The 24,112-nt window shown below is 41.8% G+C and overlaps 1 protein-coding gene across 5 annotated transcripts in view; it reads right to left on the reverse strand.

Moving 5' to 3' along the window:
• The window catches only part of KATNAL1 (katanin catalytic subunit A1 like 1), a 96,341-nt gene extending 91,583 nt beyond the window's left edge, over positions 1–4,758 (reverse strand). The window contains exon 1 of one of the 5 annotated variants that reach the window (XM_032294407.1): positions 4,011–4,383. The gene's annotated coding sequence lies outside the window, so the exon portion shown is untranslated. Of the gene's footprint in view, positions 1–4,010; positions 4,384–4,573 lie in introns of those variants that run through there. The other 4 variants (XM_032294404.1, XM_032294401.1, XM_032294402.1 and 1 more) reach the window with 4 other exon arrangements.
• Between the last annotated feature and the right edge of the window lie 19,354 nt (positions 4,759–24,112).

Consider the following 24,112-nt stretch of genomic DNA (forward strand, 5'->3'; position numbering starts at 1 on the left):
GACTTCTAGTCACAGTTCAATTAAAAATCTTGCATGTCCTAGCTCAACTCCTTTTCCACAGAGGCTATTCCAAATCTCCATCATTCTTTGGCAACCCCAATCTCTTCTTTCATCAGTTGGCATTATCCCTATCCTCTTAGAGACTTAGGGTTTTTTGGGGGGTTGTGGGGGCTATCTTTTTCTTGCAGTAGAGACCACAAACTTTGAACACTCTCATCTTTTCACCACCCAACTTATAAATATCTATATCCATTCTCTTTTCTTGTTTCTCAGTGCCTAGGAATACAGTTAGCCCTTAACTGATACTTGTTAAATGTGACAAATGAATTCAAGAACAACTCTTTTGCCCTGCTCCATCCCATCCCTTCCTACATTTTCAGGGATCTGTATCAGCTACCTTCTCTCTCTCTTCATCACCTACATCTTCAAATATCACCTCTGTGGCTCTTTCCCTTACAGCTTATTATCAATCTTCCACCCCCCACAAAAAAAAAAAATCAACTCTACAAACTTTAGTTAGTGTTCCATCTCTTTCTTCTCTTTATAGTCAAGCTCCTTTAAAAAAAAAAATGTACAACTGGAAATTTCCTTTTTTGAGACAGGAAGGGTCTTGCTCTGTCACCCAGGCTGGAATGCACTGGAATACTGCGGCCTTGAAATCCTGAACTCAAGCGATTGTCTCACCTTATGGAAATTTTATATCAAGGAGGTACTATGAAGTAGGATAATGAAATTAAAGTTAATTTTTTTTTTTTTTTTGAGATGGAGTCTCACTCTGTGCCCAGGCTGAAGTGCAGTAGCGCAATCTCGGCTCACTGCAACCTCTGCCTCTCGGGTTCAAACAATTCTCCTGCCTCAGCCTCCCAAGTAGCTGGGATTACAGGCGCGCACCACCACACTCGGCTAATTTTTTGTATTTTAGTATAGACAGGGTTTCACTATGTTGGCCAGGATGGTTTTGATCTCCTGATCTCATGATTCGCCACCTCAGCCTCCCAAAGTGCTGGGATTACAGGTATGAGCCACTGCATCCGGCCTAAAGTTAATTTTTGAAAGAATCCCAACCTTTTAAAAATACATATTGAAATATCCAGAGATGAAAAGCTGTATCTGAGTGTAGCTTCAAAGCAACCCACTGGAGAAGTAGGAATTACAGATGAAACAAAATTAGTTATGTGTGCATTTTTCAAGCTAGGTGATAGTTACACTGGAGTTCATTTTATTTTCTCTTCTTTCGTGTATGTATTATGGGAAATTTTTAGTATTTTTAAAAGTAGCACGTGCTCACTGATTCCTCTTCATTTCTACAAAGCTCTAAAATGATTTCCAGCCACAAAATACATCAAGCACTCCTCAGTCTTTATCTTAACATGCCCTCTCCAAGGCAGCTGATACTCTGGACCACGCCATGCTTCTTACCTTCTACTCCTTTGTTTGTTACGCTCTCTCTCCCAGTTCTTCTTTCTCTCCGCCTCCTAACCACAGTCTCATTTGTAGGCTCCTCCCCCAAACACATACACACATCTCTTTTTCTTTTTTTTCTCTTGAGACAGAGTCCCGCTCTGTCATCAGGCTGGAGTGCAGTGGCGCCATTCTGGCTCACTACAACCTCCACCTCCTGGGTTCAAGCAATTCAACCTCCACCTCCAGGGTTCAGGTGAATAGCTAGGACTACAGGTGTGTACCACCATGCCCAGCTAATTTTTGTATTTTTAGTAGAGACAGGGTTTCACCATGCTGGCCAGGATGGTCTCGATCTCTTGACCTCGTGATCCACCCACCTCCCAAAGTGCTGGGATTACAGGCGTGAGCCATTCCACCCAGCCTACACACCTCTTAAATAAGAATTCCATATCCAAACCTCTTCCTTTTTCTTTTCTACTCATTACTCCAGCGTGAGCTGGTCCATTCTCCCTTGTAGCTTTAACTACTTATCTATATGCAAACTTCTAACTCCAGCCTGCTCTCTCTGAACTCCAGACTCAAATGAATCCCCACCTGAATATCCCACAGGAACCTCAAACAAATACTCAAAACTGAACTAATACCTTTATCTTTCACCCCAACAAAAACCAGTTCCTCCTCATCTCAATCAATGGGTTCACTATTACCTCAGTCGTGCTAGCCAGAAACTGAGGAATCAATCATCTTAGAGTTCCAAATCTCTCTAACTCCCAACACACAAACACTTATCAAGTCATATCAATTTTATCACTTAAACATTCCTTGAATCCACGTCTCTCTGTGACTCCAACTGCTTAATTCAGACTCTCTTCATTTCTCTACTGGACTTTTTTTTTTCTATTATACAACTGGCTTTTCTACTACCACTCTAATCTTTTCCCTCCCAGGGCCATTCTCTACACTGGAGCTGGAGTTATCTTTCTAAAACACAAACCTGATGACACCACCACACTAGCTAAAATTCTTAAATGGCTGCCCCATGTCAAAATGAATTCTAAACTCTGAACACAGTACCAAGTACTTTAATATCTGGCCTCAACCACTAATTGCAAGTATTCTGGGATCCAGTCATTCAGAACTACCTAGGGTTCCCCAAATACAAAATACTCATTCTTCAATCTATCCTTTGCTCATCTTGTGCTATCCATTTGTCCTAGACTGACTTTCCTCATCATCACTCCAACGAAAGCTTATTCAACTATTTTAACACGAGTTAAAAGTCAAATCATACTCGAGACCTCCCCTGACTTCTTTAGACAGAGTCAGTATCTTTGTACTAATTGACAAAGAGAATGATCAGTGCTTGAGCTCATGACCAGACCCCCTTGAGCTGAAATCCCAGGTTCACCCTTTACCAACTATGATTTTGTACAAGGCCTCTAAAGCCTGTTTCCTCATCTCTAAAAATCAGTAACTGCTTCACCAACTGTTTTGAGGATTAACTAAGGAGCTGTATGCAAAATACTCTGCACAGCAACTTACATATTCAATAAATGTTACTGTTACGTGATTATTTCCACTCTGGGCTCTGATAGCAATTTGAACATATCTCTACCACACTATTGTGATGACATGACTGTTTGCCCATGCAGGATACTATCTTTTTTCATCTCTTTATTCTCACCATCTGGCATAATGCCTGGCACATACGTTCTTAACAAATTCTGAATGAATAAAATACTTCAATCCTTATACTGTATCACATAAGGTCTCAATTTTGCTTTCTACCTGTCTTACTAACTCTACTTTCCATCTCCTCCTTATACAAAATTGCTACCTCAAGTAAAATTTACACAGGTCAGCTTCATTTTAATTAAGAGAGAAATAATTTTATGGGATTTGTGTCTTTTTGTTTCTAAACACACACAAACTCACAATAATATCAACAACTCTCCAACTCACTTTATAAAGCAGCAAATTTCTAGAATGGTTATCTACCTTTTGAAAAATTTAAAGGGTCGCCAAGGAAGGTTTCCTAAATCTATGTCACCTCCCTTTACCACCAATTCTTGGATCAACCCTAAGGACTCAGGTGTACTCCTAAGCATAATTAATTAATTAATTTAAAAACATGGTATTTTTCCTACTGAAAACATGCTCTGAGAAATTCTGAATAACACTGAAATAATCAAAGAAATTAATTATTGCTGCCTAAAGCTAAAAAAAAGTATGTTTTTAAAAATTACTAGTAATTTAAAATTGAACTAATCAAAATATGTGTATGCACTGTCAGGATGGCAAGTGGGGGTGGGGTAGAGCACTCATTTCACAACCTTGAACCTCAAGAAATAAAATGCAAAAATGCAAAACGTTAAAAATGCCAGATACCACCATAAAATCGCAATGACATCTTTTTATCTATTTCCACACTTAACCTTGAAACATTACTGCCCTTTGAGTAATTACCGATTGATGGGTTTAATATGCAATCACCTCTGAGCTACTTTAAAACAAACATGACTAATCTAGAAATAAACGTATCCGGGAAAGGAGAAAAGACTGTTAAAACACGGTTTCTCGGGTCTCACATCCAACGTGTGACTTACATACGGTTCTGCACGGAGAAGCAGCAACCTGCGAGTGTCAGAGGTGCCGAAGGCCCGAGGCCCCGCAGCTTGGGCGGCTGCTCATCCCTCAGACTGTGCAGGGCGGTGGCCCAGACCAGGTGGGGCTGAGCGCTGCAGCCGGGGCGGGCCCAGCAACCGGGCGGGAAGCCCCAGGCTCACCTCCACTTCCCTTTCCCAACGCACAGGACCCAGTTCTGCGACCACCCAACAGCCCCCTCAAGACAAAGAAAGATTTTTTTTCTGTCCGGGTCCGCTCAAAGTTTATCGGTCTTTCCCAGCGATCGGGGCCGCCGGGCTTTGTAGTTTGCCAGTCTGAGCTACCCCACCAAGGCCGCGAGCCCGAGGAGCCACTGAACTACAATCCCCATGATGCCCCGCGAGCCTAGCGCTCCGCCCAGTCCCCGCACTGGGGCCAGCGCCCAAGTAATCCCACCACGCACTGCCCAGGCGTCTCCGGTGGTGGGAGGTCGGGAGGGGCTACAGGCTACAGCCCTCCCACAACCTGCTGTCCCGCTCTCGCCCCTGTCCCTCGGATTCATTACCTAGGAGGCGCAGGTCGGGGCACAGTCCGCGATGCGGTCCAGATGGGGTGGGGGTGGGGCACACGCCGCCACCGCCGAGTCCGTTAGTTCGCGACGTGCGTGAAGAGGCTGCGGCGGCGGCGGCGTAGGGTTGCCATGGCAGCCGCGGTCACGCGGTGGGGGCAGCGCGGGATGGAGCGCGGGGCTCGTGAGTCCGCTCTGGGGCGGAGCTTGGAACGCCCTCCTCGGTTTCCGGGGAAGGGAGGTGCGGCAGCACAGGGTGGGAGAGTAGGGAGACAGTGACATTGAGGAGGACGCGTGGCTGACTGAGCTCCAGTAGTGCTTGATGAGCCCGCCTCGACTGCGTCCAGGCCCCGTGGCGGGGCGCCTTCGTGCCTGCTGCTTTCGGAGTGGGCACCCGGGGCCCTTGGCGTCCGCCGCTGGGTCTGCCCGGATGGGATGTGTGGAACCTACGCCACCTCTGTGTTAATCTCCTATCAAATCGAATTGAAGTCGTTCGCACCCCCTTCCTCCATTCTCTGGAGAGTGGGATAGAAAGGAGCCCTTCAATAAGATGGAATGCATATGGTTTTTAGGATTATTCAGGATGTTTTGGAACTTGCAAATGGCATTGCTTTCGACTGAATTTGGATTTATGCTGTTTCTTGGGCAATAGTTTGTGGATTCCAAGATAAAAAGGTTAAGAACTTGGGCTTCTAAAACTAATTCTTAGTTCACGTCCTGCCCCTATAACATGGTAGCTGATGACCAGGGGTGCCCTTCTCACCTCTTGACGTTTTGGTCTGCAAAATGGGAGATTACCATCTTGCAGCTCTTGTAAGAAATAAACCTAGCATTTAACAATAGCTATTAAATATTAATTATTTAATCGATAGTGATAAAAGTCAGAATAGTGGTTGGCTGGCCGTCAGGGAGGGATTTGAGATTATTTTTTGTAGTGATAAAAAAGTTCTATAGCTAAGCGTTTCGGTTACAGAAGTATGTGCATTTGTCAAAACTCTTGGAATGGGATATTTAAGATTTGTACATTTCACTGCATATAGATTTACCTCAAAAAGGAACATAAAAATGTGTTGTTGTTATTGTTATTAGAACTATGGACTCTAACAGAAACCACAGAGATGTTCTAGGCCCAATCTCTAGATTTTATAGATGAAAAAACTGAGGCCCAGAGATTAATAGAAAAAAAGAGGAAGGGAATTGAATTACTGACCTTGTCATTTTCTAGTAATGAATGTCACCTGAAAAATTATGGTAGAAAATAACAAGTCGCTATGCCTGTAATGCAGCTGAGTCATCCTACTGCAGAGATTTTCTTGAAATTGACTCAGTCCCTTATCCACCTTTTGTTGTTCGCCAAGGCCAATGTCCTCTCAACGACTGCACTTCTGGCTCTCCGTTCTTACTTTTCTGAACACCTAAGACTTCTCCACATATCACCTCTTGCAACCCTTTTCTGTCTACTGCCGCTGACACATAATGTCGAAATTAGCCCCTTTTATTTGGCTGTTTCTATAGCCAACTCTGGAAGGTTTGGAGCAGATGAGTGGTTTTAAATTAAGGATGCAAAAAAAACCTAAAATTAGAAATCCCTGCTTTTAAAAGGCCTCCAGTTCCACCAGTGGTATTTTTATCCACTTACTCCCATTTCTTCATCATAACCTGTAATCTCCCACTATTGTACCATCTCTCTGGTCCCATCTCCCCCCTCCTCTCTTCTCTCTTTATAGAATATTTTTATCTCCATCTCCTAATCTGTGCCTTCATAGTTATCTACCATTCCTAAACTGTTTACCAAAGTATTTTCCTACACAAAGTAACTAAGAGGAACTCTGGTCCCAGCTAGTAAAATATTTCACATAGGTATCCTCATATTCTATTTAATTCAGTCCACAGTGTAGCTGCTCAATAAATATTAAGCAGTTTATGTATGTGACCTGTTGATATGGTTTGGCTGTGTCCCCACCCACCTTTCACCTTGTATTATAATAATCCCCATGTGTCAAGGTCAGGGCCTGCTGGAGGTAATTGAATCATGAGGATAGTTTCCCCCACACTGTTCTCATGGTAGTGAATGAGTCTCAAGATCTGATGGTTTAATAAATGGGAGTTCCCCTACACAAGCTCTTTTGCCTGCCACTGTGTAAGACGTCCCTTTGCTCTTCCTCATCTTCTACCATGATTATGAGGCCTCCCTAGCCATGTGGAACTCAGTCCATTAAACCTCTTTCCTTTATAAATTACCCTGTCTTGGATATGTCTTTATTAGCAGCATGAAAATGGACTAACACCCCTGTCCAGACTTCTTCACAGTGGGTTCACTTATGAAACCCATTTTCTTAGATCGATAATAATGGTTTCCTCTATTTAGTATCAATGAGGAAACTATGTGATCATACCTGGAATCTGCTGTCTAAGAGGAAGAAAAGAAACCAAAGTAACCATAGCTTGTACAGAAAACACAACAACACTTAAGAGATGAAAGTCCAGAACAAAGTCTGAGTATTAAGCCACAGGACATCCTTATAGGACCTGTCACCTGCAGCAATTTGATCACAACTCTGGATATGTAATGAGCATGTCAATAAATTCTCCTTTACTGCTGGTGAAGATGATACTGATTTGCTACCGGCTGAGCACATGTTCGTAGTAGCGATGATAGGTTCACTGGATCCATCTCTCCCTCACCTGGTTTCCCTTGTGACCTGTTGCTTGTCTTTCTTTGCAAGGCAGCTGGCCAGGGTTGTAGTGCAGCCTACAGCCATGACGAAGTCTCCAAGGGCAAGGTCCCAATGCATAACGCTCCTTGTTTTGTGAAGCCAGGATCCCAGAAAATCAGCTCAACAGGACAGGCTTCTTGAGAATGGATGACGCAGCACAAACAGCTGCTTTGCAGTGAGTTGGAGGAGGGAGGACCACAAGCCACTGAAGCACAGTGGCTCACGTGGCTGTGGACAGGTAGGAAGAATAAGGACTGACGGTAAATCATAGTTACTTTGGACCTTTTCAAGTGATAAACATTCTATGCAAATCCAAAAGGTGGAGCTGAAAGCAGCACATTAATCCCCACAGGCAGCGTGGTCAAGAGGCACCACCCTAATTTACAGCATATCTGGCTCACAGTTGACGTCTTTCTCAGTTATGGGTGTTCTTGGGATCGCTAGCAATTGACTTTGCTCACCACCCTCCTTGATGGTCCATGACCTTGGATCTCTTTAGAGCTTTCCAACCAGACTTCATTATGTTATTCACCAGCTCTTTTATCTACTCCTTAAATGTGGGGATCGTTGCCAAGGTCCAGTCACTACACCTTCTCCATTTACAAGCTTCCACCTCAGCCAAGGTTGACGCTCCGACTTCTCTTGCTAGTTCTGATCCGCAAGTTCCAGTACTGCACAAGCAGACCTCCTCTTCCTTCCTTAATTTGTTCTGTTACTTCTGTTCTCTACGCCTGAGTTGACAGCCCCTTATCCCATCTAAGTTCTATGTATTTTGAAAACTAACCTTCACTTGAAACCTTTCCAGATCATTCGTGCTCAGTCATATCACCCTGCTCTGTACTCAGAATATTTCCTGCCAGTCTCACTCCCTCAACAGCTTACCATACTGAGTGGCTGCTCATCTATCGTTACTCATTGGCTTTTTGTCTTTTCTCAGTATATTTCAAGCTCCTCCAACGTGCATTTTTGGGTATTCTCAAAAACACCTTCATAGTACCCTGTATATAATAAGGGCACAATAAATGTTTTTGACTGGTGGTTCTTTTAACTTTTCCCCTTTGCAAAACCTCCTTTATCTGGTAGCTCTTCCTCTTCTAGTGCTATACAGGACATTTGCAGCCTCTTGGTAAAAATTTCCCTGAAGCCTATAGAACTGTGGGCCCCCATACATATGCAGTGGAGGAGTACCTTGGGAAGTAATTCCTTAAGTCACTGTTGCTGAGGAAGGAATTCAGTATGTAAGTAGCACTGAATTCCAACATTCAGGCCCTCTTACCCTTGAAGGTCTAGAACAGAATTTTCCTCACTGTGAGTCACAGCCTATTAGTAGGTCATGAAGTCAATGTGATGGGTCTCTTCCAGCTTTGTAATATTGACAATGTGATAAGGTAAGGTAGTGTAGGCTAAAGCAGAATACAATAGAATGTGATAGAAAATGAAATCCAGAGGGGATGTGCATGGTGAGGGTCAAGGATCATATGGCAGTTACTGAGCTGTCATCTTTCAGCTTTAAACCTACCCCCTGTCCTCTGTGTTGGTGGGGCTGGAATTGTGCAAACGTTTCTCCTTTGTCATCTGGGTGGAGAGGCAGGGGCAGCACAGCAGGACCAGAGGAAGAGCACAAGGCTGGAGGAAAGGGAAGCAATTTGCCCCTTCCTGATGGCCTGGTATGCTTGTCAGCATCACTCCTGCAACAGCCTTTTAGCCTGGTGGCAGTTTTACTGTCTCCAGCTTCTTGTTGTATCTCTGAACCAGCCTCATCTCTTCTCTTCTCCCTCCACCCCAGAGCATGACCTGCAGCAGCGGCCAGGCAGTGTCCCTCTTCAGAAGCCTGTGCTGCAGCTTCACCAGGACTTCCCTCCAAACCCCAACCTCTCCTGCCTTGGATCTCCAGTCCTACAGGCAGGAGCTGCTTCTCGCAGGTATAACCTATGTGTTACTCCGGTGTTCCTTTTTTAATTTTTCAGTCCTTGAATATCTGACTAATCAATTCCCTGTGCTAAATTCTCGCTCTTGAAATACCTAGTTTCTTTTTTCCTGACTGGACCCTGACTGATATGAATTGCGAAGTAAAATGTACTTCCTGCCATAAGTGTCCCTCAAAAGGGTTTAGGAAACACTGCTTTAGAGGATTGAGAGTTTTTAAATAGCCAGATGCCATCAGTCCTAACATGTAGGGGTACTCTGGATTTCAGGTCCATGAAAAGCAAAGACCCTGTTCCATTACAGCAGTTGTCACTGTTGGACCCCGGGCCTGGAATATAGGGATCACTAGAGGTGAGCCTGCCCTTGTCTGAGAGTTTAGCCTGAACCCCAGGCTTCATATGGAACCTGACCTCCCTCAGACATGCAGAAACTCAGCTTCTTTACTTGCTACAGTTTTACTCCTTATTAGCAAGTGAAAGGAAGCAGAAAGTTAATGATGAAGAAAGCCAGGAACTGGTACCAGAGACCTCATACAGTGAAATGCAACTTGATTGAGTGGAAGAGAAGGATTTAAAAGGTATATATTTTTTTTTTTTTTTAGCAGAGTTTCACTCTTGTTGCCCAGGCTAGAGTGCAATGGTGGGATCTCGGCTCACCGCAATCTCTGCTTCATGGGTTAACGCAATTGTCCTGCCTCAGCCTCCAGAGTAGCTGGGATTACAGGCCTGTGCCACCAAGCCCAGCTAATTTTGTATTTTTAGTAAAGGCGGGGTTTCACCATTTTGGTCAGGCTGGTCTCAAACTCCCGACCTCAGGGAATCCGCCTACCTTGGCCTCCCAAAGTGCTGGGATTACAGGCGTGAGCTACCATGCCTGGCTAAAAGGTAGATTTTCAAGGTGTCAATTTTGTCTTTCTGTTGTTGCCTTTTTTTTTCTTTCTTTTTTTTTTTTTTTTAAACAGAATCTCACTCTGTCACCCAGGCTGGAGTGCAGTAGCACAAGCTTGGCTCACTGCACCTTCAGCCTCCCAGGTTCAAGCGCCTCAGCCTCCCAAGTAGCTGTGACTACAGGCGTGCACCACCACGCCCTGCTAATTTTTGTATTCCTTAATAGAAACACGGTTTCACCATACTGGGCAGGCTGGTCTTGAACTCCTGACCCTATGATCCGCCTGCCTCAGCCTCCCAAAGTGCTGGGATTATAAGCATGAGCCACTGTACCCGGCCTGATGATGCCTTTTCTATGTAATGTGAAGAGATAGTAGACAAGGAAAAAATTAAGAGCCTTATACTAATATCTTATACCTGTGTTTCTGCCTTATCCAGTCAAAATGAGGCTTTTGCTCTATTTTATTCATGAACTTACTATACTTATGCCTCAGTCTCCCATTAGAAGTGAGACTCACTTAATCACATATTCTTTTTTTTTTTTTAAATTTTCAGGTATCTTTATTGCAATGTCACACTTCTTTGGTACCAATTTTCTGTATTAGTCCATCCTCACATTGCTATAAAGTCCTACCCGAGACTGGGTAATTTACTTTTTTTAAGTGGTTTAATTGGCTTATTGTTAATCACATATTCTTAATAAAAAGAGCTGCTCCACATTTTAGGAACTCAAAATATTTCTTATGTATGCCAAGATAAACACAAAACCTCTTGGCAGCAATCTATGAGGATTCTCCTTGCTTATGATTTTGCATTTCTTTATGCTAATTCAGAAATATGAACAGAAAACCCAGGACTTGAGGCTGTTAAGTGGATTTGTAACACTTGGAGTGTTGTGGGCACATAACTCAATGAACGAATATATAGTCATCTGTGATAGCTGGAGGAATAGTATTTTCATTGAGCACTGCAGTAAGTCATTGCAGATACTCTGCTAGATACTAATACATTAGCAACACTTTTTTCACCTAACTGTTTTAGGACCTTGAATTTAGTAGAATACATAACTCAAAGTGAATTACTCAGGCAAATGTTGGCAAGAGTTACTTCATTTGTGACATGCAGAGAATCTTCTAGTGAATTGAAAAGCATGTCACCTTCTGATTTATCCACTGAAGCATGTTACAATGTAGGTGACATGTCACAGAGGAAAAGCAGCTTGTGATCAGGTTTTCTATTCATAGAAGACAGTGTTGTGCCAGGCAACCCCAACCACAGAACATTTCAAGTATGAATGAAAAAGGAGCAGTACAGCTGGGATCCCGTTTCCCCTTCTAAGGAGATGCAAACCCTCTCCAGGGCCCCTCCCATGCCTGAAATCCTTTCTTTTCCTATTTTTCTTGAGACTATTCTACTTCCACTATAGACAACTGAGAGAGATGAGTTTTGGAGGAAAATTCCATTTCCTTTCTTCCTTCCTATTTCTCATGCATTTTAGGTTGTCTGTGATTTATGTGCATAAATGATAGAAAATCATAAACGTTGGCTTACATGAATTGTTCCTAAATGGTTAACAATTCAAGCACACTGTTCATCATCCTATTCTCCCTGGTATTCTCTCCTTATATTCGCTGGCCTGCCTCACACCTTTCTTAAGTTTCACCTCAATTTTCACATGTCCAGAAAATTCTCACTGACAATAAAGGATTCTGACAGCACTTATTCAACCTCATCTCGATCCCTTTTTCCCAAATTACTGGTTACCGATTCTTACTGTGTGAAAGTGAAGTTAAGATGAAATAAAGTAAGTATGGCAATTACATAAGATTTGGAAGAAACATATGTTGCTTCCTTCTTGATCTGTGCCAGGATTTACACCTTCATGACAGAAAAGCATTTGAGTTTTTTTAAATTTAAAACACATAAAAAAATTATAGAGAGTTGCATAACAAAAAAGAAACCCTGGTACTCACCACATCCTGATTTTGATGTTATTTTTGGATTCATGTTCTTTTACTATTATTACATATCTGTATATTATAGACATTATATAATAAATATTTTGCATATTTTCAAGCTTTCTATAAATGTTGTTATGTTATGCCTTCTTGAGGTTGCCTTTTTTTGTTCAACAATATGTTTCTGAGATTTATACATGTTAACAGATTTAGTTCACTCATTTTTAATTGCCATAACCATATATTACCAGTCATCTATTTCCTGTTGCTGACTATTTAGTCCATTTCTGTCCTTCACTAATACTAAAGATTGTACAATAAACATTGTTGAATACTTCCTTGTATGTATGTGTGAAAGGTTTTGGAGAGTTTATCCAAGAAGTAGAATGATAGATAGCAAAGATCCTTCATCTTCAGTTTTCCTAGATTTCACCAGTGTTCCCTAAAGTCACTGTATTCATGTATGCTCAGAACAGCAATGTAAGAGAATTCCCACTTCATCATATCTTGGAATTATCTGACATTTCTATTTTTGCTGGTCTCATGAGTAGGAATGTATGAAAGTGTATTTGGGTTTGATGTAGGTGTCACTGTATGAGGGTTGTCAAGGCAAGAATGTGAGGCTGAAGCTCAGGAAGCAGAGGAAGTCAAATATAAATTAGGCAGCATATTAGTTTTCTATTGCTGCATAACAAATTACCACACACTTGCTCAAAACAACACATATTTATTACACAGTTTCTGTGGGAATTCAGTTACAGCTTAGCAGGGTTCTCTGCTCCAGGGTGTCTCATGAGGCTGCAGTCAAGGTGTCATCCAGGGCTGGGATCTCTTCTGAAGGCTTGACATGGGAAGGATCTGCTTCCAGGCTCTCGTGATGGTTGCCAGCATTCAGTTCCTTGCAGATTGTCGGACTGAGGGCCTTGGTTACTGTCCTGTGCTCTGGTGTTCTCTATCCTATTTTATTTACATTTAGTTCATGAACTACTAGTAGGTGTAGCAAACACAGCTTGCAGGATGCAGTGCAGAGTATATGGTGACCTGGCCTGCTTGCTCTTCCTTGTTTTCTGCCTCTTCATGCTCCCAGACCTCTGTGCCTGCACATGTCCTCCTCCTTCCTGCACCCACCTTCCCCTACTGTACCTGTCATCTCCCCAGCTCCTCATTGTCCCTCAAGAATCAGCTCAGGCATTGCCTCTGGAACCCATTCCTGACCCTGGTCTTCTTTCTCTGTACCCTGTAGAACCCTATGCCCCCACCATCACAGCACTTACTCTGAATTGAATCATCTGTTCCCTTCTCTGTTTTCCCACCAGACAAGTTCTTTGAGAATGGGGAGTAGGTCTCTACAGTTTCATATCCCCAGCCCTAGCATAGTGGCTGACATAAAGTCAAAACCTAATAGATGTTTCTTATATGAGCAAATGAATGAATGTCTTAGAGATTAAAGATAGAAAAAGAAGTTCCTGACAACATTTATTGAAAATCTATTATACATAGGGCACTGTGGTAGAGAGAATTATGAAAAAAATAGTGGAACTTGACAGTGCTAAATGAAAAAAAAAAGGTATAAAATGACCTGTACTTATAAATGAGGATTCTTTATATTTATAACTAAGTACCATCAGATGTCTCACTGACAGTGGATTGAATGATGAAAGTGAGATTTTAAAAACCCATTTCTTTCTTTTTTTTTTCTTAACTGATTCCCTATTTTCATCTCTTATGAGAGAAACCTCAGATATTGCTCCGTTAACCCAGGTCTGCTCTCAAACAGAGAGGCCCAGTGTTGAGCAAAAGAAAAGGGCTGTTAAATATTTTTTAATCAAGTACCCCACATGACTAATTCAGGTCCTCCAAAATAGTCCCAGGGAGCCAAAATGAGGTAATATGGCATGTTATGGACTTAAAGGGTGGTTAAGGACACATACAGTCACTGCTTCAGATGCCACTGTGAGGCAGAAAATCCAGGAATGCAGTAGAGAAGGGGAATGTGAACCCAGAAGGTACTCAGTGTCTCCCCTTCAGGCACTTTTTTGATACTCGGAAGCCTGGTCTGCTCAGGTCAATTCTGCAGCCCTGGATGTTGAATTAATAAACAAACTAGGTCAAAAACAGATGCAGACTATATTAAAAAGAATAAGATATTGTAAGGTAACAACTCATGTTTTGGGCTTAATTGAAAACCCTAAGAGCAGGATAACAGCATTATAAATAACCTGACCTCTCTCAAACTACTGCCTTCTCCCGCTAGTTAATAATAATAGCCACAGCTTATATATGTACCTATTTTTATAGTTTGTGAGAATGCTTTATCTTCTTTGAGCTTATTTGAGCTCAGAGCAGCCCTGTGAAGTAGATACAAGTATTACCGATTTTGTAGGTGAGGAAACTGAGGTTCACAGAGGTTAAACAACTGTCCGTGGGTCACATAGCAACTGACTAGAACTGTTGGGGATTCTCATGTATGATAGTGCCAATTTGTCGCAAGGCAATAGCAACAAAAAAAAAAACTTGGAATCTAACCCCAAGGCTGCCAGCTATTAAGATATATGACCTTGGACATGTTCACTTTTTTATTTTTTCATTTGAGACAGGGTCGTACTCTGTCACCCAGCTTGGAGTGCAGGGGTGCGATAATAGCTCACTGCAGCCTTGAACTCCTGGGCCCAAGCGATCCTCCTACCTCAGCCTCTCCCATAGCGTAAACCACACCTGCCTGATTTTTTAAATTTGTTGTAGAGACAGGGGTCTTGCTATGTTGCCCAGACTGGTCTTGAACTCCTGGGCTCAAGGGATCCTCCCAAAGTGCTGGGATTACAGAAATGAGCCACCACACCTGGCCCCATTCAACCTTCTGACCTTCATTTCCTCACTTATAAAAAATCTGCATAATCATACCTTCCCTTTCTGCCTCACAGGGTGCCTATGAGGACAAAACAGGTGGTATGTGTGAAAGCGCTTCATAACTGAGCTGGTAATCCACAGATATCTAGTATTAGCAATGTTTTCTAACAAAATAATAAGAGTAGCACTTGTTATAACCTCTTTACTTTAACAATGCCTTTCATTGAAGCCATTCAGTAATTTTGCAGCTTATTATCACCTATATAACACCCCTGTTGCTACCATATCTAAAGGTGCACAAGCAGCCAGCCAGTGAGGGAAGGGAAGCTCTTTCTTCTCAGCATGTCTTTAGAGCAGTGATTCTAAGTTGGAGCACACAGGAATCCCCTGGGGAGCTTTACATGGGCAGGTGTCTAGGTCCCACCCTGGCCAGTTAAAATTTAATCTGGTGGGGAGGAACTGGGCATCAGTATTTTTTTAAAGTTCCCCGAGTGATCCTAATATGCAGCTAAGGTTAGGAGCCACTGCCATTTGAGACTATTTGTACATTTCAGTGGCTGCTGAAAGTGATCACAGTTCTAAAAGGACACAGCATGTGGTTCTGGAAAAATCCATCTGTTTGTTCCAAAAATGAAGTACGTAAGTCAAATAGGCCTGAGGTCACTTGAGAAAGAAATCCAAGAGTTGGACCGAGAGCTCAAACCACAAAAATTCTAAATGCCACCATCACGTAGGTAGCTGGCCTTTTTCCTGAACTGCCACTGTTGACAGATGAGATGGTGCACACCGCCTCCCGTCCCCTTCACTGTTCCTCCGCTAAGCTCCCCTTGGAAACATTCCACAGGACTTCCTATGTCATAGTGATTAGAAAATTGAATACCTTTTATTTTAAAAGAAAAGAATCTCAGAGGATAAGCGCATAGCTGACAAGTGGCCAATTCTGTTATTTTCCCTATGGATAATAAGGAAAAAATCATACATTATTTAATAATGTTATTTTCCTGTTGAATTCCAATGTATTTACAAATTATACATGTTTTATATGATGTTTCACTTTAGGGTTAACCCAAATAAGCATACATTTATTTTATAAATATAAATATATTATCTATTAAAAATAGTTCATAGCAAAAACATAGGTTTAGCTATTTGACTCAAATTTCTTAAAGAAGCCATTGTCAGAAGAAAATATCCACTAGAGCACACTAGACTTTCTGTCTTCACAGGAGAAGTAACACTTCCTCCTCTATTTACCTCTGAACTCTCTTCTCAAACCAGATGTGAAGACACAAGATGATAAAAAGATTTGACTTTTCAGTATCCCCTTTTGAACTGGGCACCACCCAGATGGAACATTCCCTTAACTACTCCCTTTAGAAATTATCTCGAGGTGAGTTTCAGTGTCTCATTTGATCACTTCTTTTACAAGACTGGAAACAATTTGAATGGAGTAAACTCCTGTACCAGACCTGGAGGTTTAAATAAAGAAGAGGTTTATCTCTTATCTGAGGAGAGTTTTTAGTCCACAGCAATAGACTGGAGACAAATACTCACACCTCTGGGATCCCCCAAAGGTGGTAATTAGGCAGCTTTTTATTGTGATGCAGTGAGTGTGCAAAAGACAGAGCTGGATTACTCTTAGGAACAAAATTGGCTTCCTGGAGAGCCAAAGAAGAAATCTGGCAACCTAAAAATGTTTAAAGAGCTTATGACCCCCAAGGGAAAATTTCCAACTATTACAGTAGACAAGGTTAAACATTTGCTGGGTTTGAAAAGGAGATTTTTAATGGAAAAACTCAGCAAAATAGAGCTTAGATAGATCATCTAAAAAAAAAAAGTAAGATCAGAACTATCATATACAGAGTAATCAAATTGGAGACTTTATATTTTCTTTATAATGACATAAGAAAAGGGATCTAAAAATAGATCCTACAGATAATGAACTCTTCTTTCTCCTGCGTTTGTTAGAATATAACACCTTCATTATGCGGAGGACGTGTTCCAGCTCACCATCTCGCAGGCATAAATCCTGACGTGGTCTTCACAACCTTTTCCTCTGGCCTCTAATTACATTTCTGCTATTTATTTCTCAACACAGCCTACACTTCATGCATTTCTTGTATGAATGAGTCGCAGTGTGTGCTGTGGTTATGCCGGTGGGCAGCAGGTCCAGCTCCCTCAAGTCTGGCTTTCCAACCTTGCCAATGACTTCACTTCTTTGTGTCTTAGTTTCTTTGGCTATATAATGGGGATTATAATAGCACCAGTCTCTGTGTGTTGTCAGGAGGATTAAGGCAGTTACTGCACAGCATAGCACTGAGGAAAGTACCCAACACACAGTAAAAACACGACAAATGTTGGTCATTATTATCACCACACTGCATTCCCTTAGTGCCTATAAAAATAGCATATTCTTAAAATAAAAAACAAGACACATGGTCTAACAAAAGATTGTTTTCAGATTCATGGATTTATGTGGAAATTCTCACAAGACATTTAGTTATACATTAAGGTATCTATTTTATTACTATAATTACTTACAATCCTAAAATCCAAGAAGTATTCCACAGCATGGTCCCTGACCTCAAGCAGTTTATATTCCACTTGAGAGACAGAACATATGCCCATGAACTATTAAACACAAATCTGAAGCAGTTTATTATTGTGTATAGTTCAGAAGGTAAGAACTACAAAAATGGGGAGAAGGAATTCTGAGGGAATCAAGTCTCCATTGTGCACATGCAGTTGATAGAGAACTACGATTGGACCATGAATTAAAGGGAAGGAAAATGAAGGGACTTTCCAGCAGGCAGGAAGTCATGAGGGTAAGAGCAAGTCAACAGAGCCATTCATCTGCAGCAGGTGATTTGCCTCTGAAATTAGGTGAGATTGGTGGATGAGGTACAGGTTAAGCAGTTGAGGGCTTCAAATGCCAGAGGGAAGACCCTGACTTCACCCTGAGAATCTCTGAAGTTTTGTTAGTTGGAAAGTGGCATAAACACAGATATGTACAAGATAGGTTCATATAGGGAGAGACAGGAAGCAACGAGAAACACTGATGGTTTTTAATAATAATCCAGGTATGGCCGGGCGCGGTGGCTCAAGCCTGTAATCCCAGCACTTTGGGAGGCCGAGGCGGGTGGATCACGAGGTCAAGAGATCAAGACCATCCTGGCGAAACCCTCCGTCTCTACTAAAAATACAAAAAATTAGTTGGGCATGGTGGCGCGTGCCTGTAATCCCAGCTACTCAGGAGGCTGAGGCAGGAGAATTGCCTGAACCCAGGAGGCGGAGGTTGCGGTGAGCCAAGATCGCGCCATTGCACTCCAGCCTGGGTAACAAGAGTGAAACTCTGTCTCAAAAAAAAATAAATAAATAATAATAATAATAATCCAGGTATAACTCAAATGAGGCCGACCAGGGTAGGGACACTGGAACATAAAGGAAGTGGCAGACAGTCATAAAAGCATGACAAAGACTCATCCCCTTTACTCCATTCTCACTGTCCAAATCCTCCCACACCAGCCTTTGCTATCTGAGCACATCAAGCCAAGTTCAGGAGCGCCAGATGCAGCTCTAGGGTTTTCCAAGGTCCTTGTGGACAGTCTCATCCTGATTCCCATTTGCTCCCACTTGTCCTTCTATGATGCGTACCTAGTAGATTCCAAAAATATTAAATCATAGTCACGTCTCTTTCTTTCTAAAGGCGTGTAGTACTTTGCAGTCGTGTAGGGCTTCTAAAAATATTTTTATTCATACTGATTAATAATTTTAAATTAATGTCATTAGTAATTTAGTAGTTTTAAAAGTTAAACTAGTGTACACTTTAAATGGGTGCAGTTTATTGTACCTAAATCGGTCCACAATAAAGTTCATGAGAAACAAAAATACGTTTAATGATTAAAGATACAGAGAGGTGGCAATTATTTGAAGGTCAAGTTAAAGAAGCTTAATTAGCCAGTTTCCTTTGTCCCAAGGCATTAACTACTGTCATTTGGAAGTTTATGTGTCATTTGTTATAAGCATGATAACATATACTGTATCATGGGATCGTTTCTTATGCAAGATTAACAAAATGTAATAACCAAAACAATCAAGTTCTATTTCTATGAATATGGGGAGTGGAAACTACATTTAACTGCTTTCACTTGGTACCTCATTGGAATAGCCTTGGATAGTAACTCAAAGTGATGATTAGTCTAGATAACTTCTTAAAATGCCTTTCAACTCAGCAAGTAACATATGGATTAGTGATCTCTAATCCATATGTTTAGAGTTTAATAATGGAGATAGCAGCATGTAGAGAAATGCGATTGAAAGAGTGGTCTCCAGATGGGCAGCATAGGCGTCACCTGGGAGCCTGTGTTAGACGTTATTGAGATTCACCTGCCTCCTCCCAAATCAGTGGGGATGGGCTAGGAATCTAGCAATTGTGTTTTATATCAGCAGTGGGGAGGCTCTGTGTGTGTGCACACCTGTGTGTGAGCTACAGTCCACATGGGGTGGGAAGCAGAAACAATGAAGAGTCACATGGCTAAAAATAAGATAGATTTAGTTGATTTTTATAGTAATAGGTATGGAATATTCCACTAATTATTTTTAGATTTTAGACTGCTTCCAGTCAAAACTCAACAACAGTTAAATATATACCATAAGTACTATCTTACAGTACTTCCCAGGAAAGGAAGAAAGAAGATAAAGAGAAGGTAGTGAAACAGAGTAGGAAGAATTCATTTCATTTACATATTGCTCCATGCACTCAGAAACAAATGTTACTCTGTGATTACTACTCCTATCATTTGGGGGAGTGAGAGTACCCTTTAAATTAAAAATGGTTCCAATAGACTTTTCTTATCTACATTTTTTTTTTGGAGATAGAGCCTCGCACTGTCACCCAAGCCGGAGTGCAGCTGGCCCACTGCAACCTCTGCCTCCCAGGTTCAAGCAATTCTCCCTGTCTCAGCCTTCGAGTAGCTGGGATTACAGGTGCTCGTCACTGTGCCCAGCTAATTTTTGTATTTTTAGTAGAGACAGGGTTTTGCCATGTTGGCCAGGCTGGTCTTGAACTCCTGATCTCAGTGCTCCTCCTGCCTCAGCCTCTCAAAATGCTGAGATTACAGTTGTGAGCCACCACGCCCAGCCCTTATCTACATTTTTTTAAAGCACACATCTTTCAGAAATGCTTTTGCTCCTGGAATCTAATTCCAGCAGATAGTCTAACCTCCTACACATTGCAGGAACCCCCGGTCATTGTCTCAGGAGGGAGCCACACAGCCTCTGCTCTGGCAGCTGTCCTGTATGCTACCTTACGGACTCTACAGCCACCCCTCAGGCTTTGCATCTGTCAATGTGGGCTCGCCTTCCCCGAGTGCCTTGCTCTGCCACAGTTCAGTGCCTTCGCATGTGCTCTTCCTTCTGCCTGAAATCTCCTGCCTGTACTGGTCTACCAGGAAAACCCTACCCAACCACCAAGCCTCAGCTCAAATGCTGTGTCCTGTGGAAGCTCCTCTGGGCAGATTTAAGGGCTTTTCTCCTGGACCTCCCACAGATACACACATGCACACACACTTACCTTTGTACACACATCCATTATAACCACTATCTTCTCTCATTGTATATGCTTATTACACTCAAATTCATCTCTCCACTAGACTAAGTCCCTTGAGGCCAGGAATGATATTTTGCTTTTGCATTCTCAGCAGCTCGTGGAAAGATGTATTTGTAATACTTTATTGCCCAGTAATGAAGTATTACTTAATGAATAAATCAAATGCATGAATGTATGAATAAATGATACCTAAACAAAGTTCCACAGAAGCCTAGAAATGGGAGCTATAACCAGTGACTGGCCACACTGAAGAAGCAGCATCTGACCTTGTATTGAAGAACAAGTTGGATTTTACTTGGCAGAAAAAAAAAAAAGGAGAGGATTATAAGCGGAAAATAACAGGAACAAAAGCATAGGAATGGGCAATACATGGTCTTCTCAGAGAGCACCTCATGTTACAGGTCCAGTGGAAGACAAACATGAAAGAGGAAGCTGGGACCCAGTGCTTGGGCCGGAATAATGTACGTGCTAAGGAGTGTGGGCCTTATTCTGGACATAATAAAGAACCATGAAAAGTTTTGAGTAGGGAAGAGACACGACCAGATACATGACTTGTTTGGAAATTGTTTAGAAGGGAATTGCTGTGGTCTGGGCAATTGAAGTAAGAGAAAGCCTGATAGAGTTGCCGCAGCAGTAGGAGGAAGAAAACCAAGTAAATTTGAGAAACATTTTGGAAATAGGATCAAGATGACTTGGCAACCAATTGAATGTGGGAAGTGAGGAAGCAGTGAAGCTGAAGCTTGGCCAAGCTTTCTGACCTGGCACTGAGTGAATGCTCAGACACCACCACCTACGAGAGTATCATCTTCACAAGCAGACTGCAAGCTCTCAGAGAGCAAGGCCCTTGCTCTTGGTGTATCCTCGACATCTCTTGCAGCTCCTAACACTGATCGTGCATTCAGAGGTTCTTAGTAAACATTTGTTGAAAGAATTGATGATGTTTCTTATACTCACCAAATATGTCAAAAAGGAAAATATTATAATCTAATGTCTTTTTTCGGACACATTTTTAGATTCTCAGCATGTTTTTCCACCACAAGTGAATTCACACTGTGTCAACTACATCATTCAACTTGTACACCCACAAAAGTGACCCATCACTGCACAAACTGAAATCTCCTTTAAGACTGTGTGTGCTGGGGGAGGACAGCCAAAATGTTGGTATTTTTGCTTTTTGTTTTTTTAGAAAGAGGGCTATATTTTTGGTCCTCTGAAAATGAATCCAAAACAATAAAACAGGCTGAATGTTTTCCTCTAGTGGAAGGAAAGAAAGCAAACCTACTACAGGTAAATTGAAATCTTCAAACAGACCCATAACACATTGCTGAGACATTCTTGAGATAATGGCTTTAGTTAGACTGGGGCCACAAATCTTTGCATTTCTCCATTCTCCTGGCAGGACTAATGAGATTTTATGGCAGGCAAGCTGTTTATCCCTTGGGTGACATTGGCAAGCACATCTATATTTTTATCAATCAAGGGTTTTCTGCACTGCAGCTTTTTTCCCATAAAGATGGCCCCAGCCTTGATCACAACATTTGCAACATGTAAGAACCTCATTCCTTCTCATCAACACTCCACCCATCTTTTTCTGTTATCTAGATCTAATCACGTGTGTCCTAACATCACATTACTCTATAACAAGGGGCAGGAAGAAGAAATGAATTAAAGGAAAAGAAAAAAAGTTTTAGATGGCAACCCACAAGTTGATACAGGGCTGATAGCTCCATGTCCAGAATATTATATGTGCCCAATAGGCCAGTAGATGTGCAGGCAAGCTGTTGCCTACAGTACTGTGCTGCTGAATGGGCAGAAAAAAACTCTCTTCCATCTGCAGTGACCAGGAATATGAGGAGGTGACCGCCACTCCAGTTTAGGACAGGGATTTGATTTCCCCTTGTAGCTTTCGTATTGCCTGAATTCACCTGCAATGCCTGTTTTCAGTACTTAATAATTAATACTCATATACACATAAATATACAAACTCACATATTTAACAGTTGCCATCATAAACTCTCAGGATGATGTATCCATTCTACTTTTGTAACCTGGAAAATGTCCCCAGATTTCCAACCAAGGAGATACTGGGGAGATGGCTCTGCAAAAATCCAAAAACAGGTTTTGGTTCTGGTTCTCCCATTGAATATATCTATAATACCTGGACAGAATGCTTGGAGCAGCTGCTTGAGAACTCTTTAAAAAGGAAATAGTAGCAGGCAGATTGCAGAAGAAAACCAGAATTCAAAAGTATCGCCAGCTGACTGTGGATTTGCCATGTTTACCCTCTGTATTCTCTGGATAGTACTCAGCAGTTAGTACTTCCAAGAAGTCAGCATCAGAGTGACAGGGGGAGTTCCAGCATAAACCTTCTAGTTCAGGCTCAAGGTGAGAGAAAAGAGTGTTCTGGCAGTGGCAGCCACAGCGTGGAAGGCCCACAGCACAGAATATGCTGTCGAAGGGGTACCTTCCTCTTCAATCAAAGGAACCATGGTCCCAAGAGCATGCTTTTTCTTTTCTCTGGGTTCCCACCACTTGGTCCTGGACATGGGCAGAGTCACAAGAAGTGCAGAGAAGAGCAGGGTGATAGGCTCCAGCTTTCTGGATGGATAACCAAAAAGACCATCCTGGGAAACTGGAAAGTGACAGGGAGATTGTAGAGAGAAAGGAGCTTGGGAAAACAAACCCAGACAGTGATTTGCTAGCTTTGGGGCACACCCCTGAGCTATGCATGCTTGGGTCTGATCACAAACATCATAACAGCCTTTGAGAACTGAATGAACAGCTGCGTCACCATCTAGGTCCCATCCTGACTATGAAATAATAGACATCCAGGAGAAATGTGAACAGGACCACAGTGACTTTGAAAATAGAACTGATATTGCAGCCACAACCACAGAAAGCTGACGAGAACTTGCAGTCTAAACCAATTGTGTCAACTGTTAAAAAAAAAATACGTAAATGAACAAACCTTCTGTACAGGATTTGAACAAGACCTAGTATCTCATAATATTCAAAATGTTCATGATACACTCCAAAACTACTCGGCATATGAACCAGGAAAATCTCAACTCATGAGAGAAAAGACAATCAGTGGATATCAATATGAAGAAAACATGGATGTGACAGTTACTTGACAAGAACTTAAACCATCTATGATAAAAATGTTCCAAGAAGTAAGAACCAACACTCTAGAAAGCTTTAGCAAAGAGAATAAAGATTGACCAAAAAAAAAATAAATAAATAAATAACCCAGAACTTCAGGGTCCTCTGTAACAATTCCCCAAAAGCCTAATATTTTTGTCATCAGAGCCCCAAAAGGACAGTAAAAAGTGGGGTGCATAAAAATACTCAAAAAATAGACTGGAAACTCCCCAAATTTGGCAAAAAGCACAAACCATAGAAATTCAATGAACCCCAAACAGAACAAACCCAAAGGAACCTATACCCAAACACAATCTAATCTGCTAAGAACTAAAAATAACCCCCCAAATTATTAAAACAGTCAGAAAACCAACACACTATTTAAAGAGGAACAATTAAATGACTATAGAATTCTCATCTAAAACAATTGGAGGCAAGAAGGTAAAGTGCTG

Source organism: Sapajus apella, unplaced genomic scaffold (assembly GCF_009761245.1).
Source record: "Sapajus apella isolate SASKATOON/1434 unplaced genomic scaffold, GSC_monkey_1.0 scaffold32, whole genome shotgun sequence".
NCBI lineage: Eukaryota > Metazoa > Chordata > Mammalia > Primates > Cebidae > Sapajus > Sapajus apella.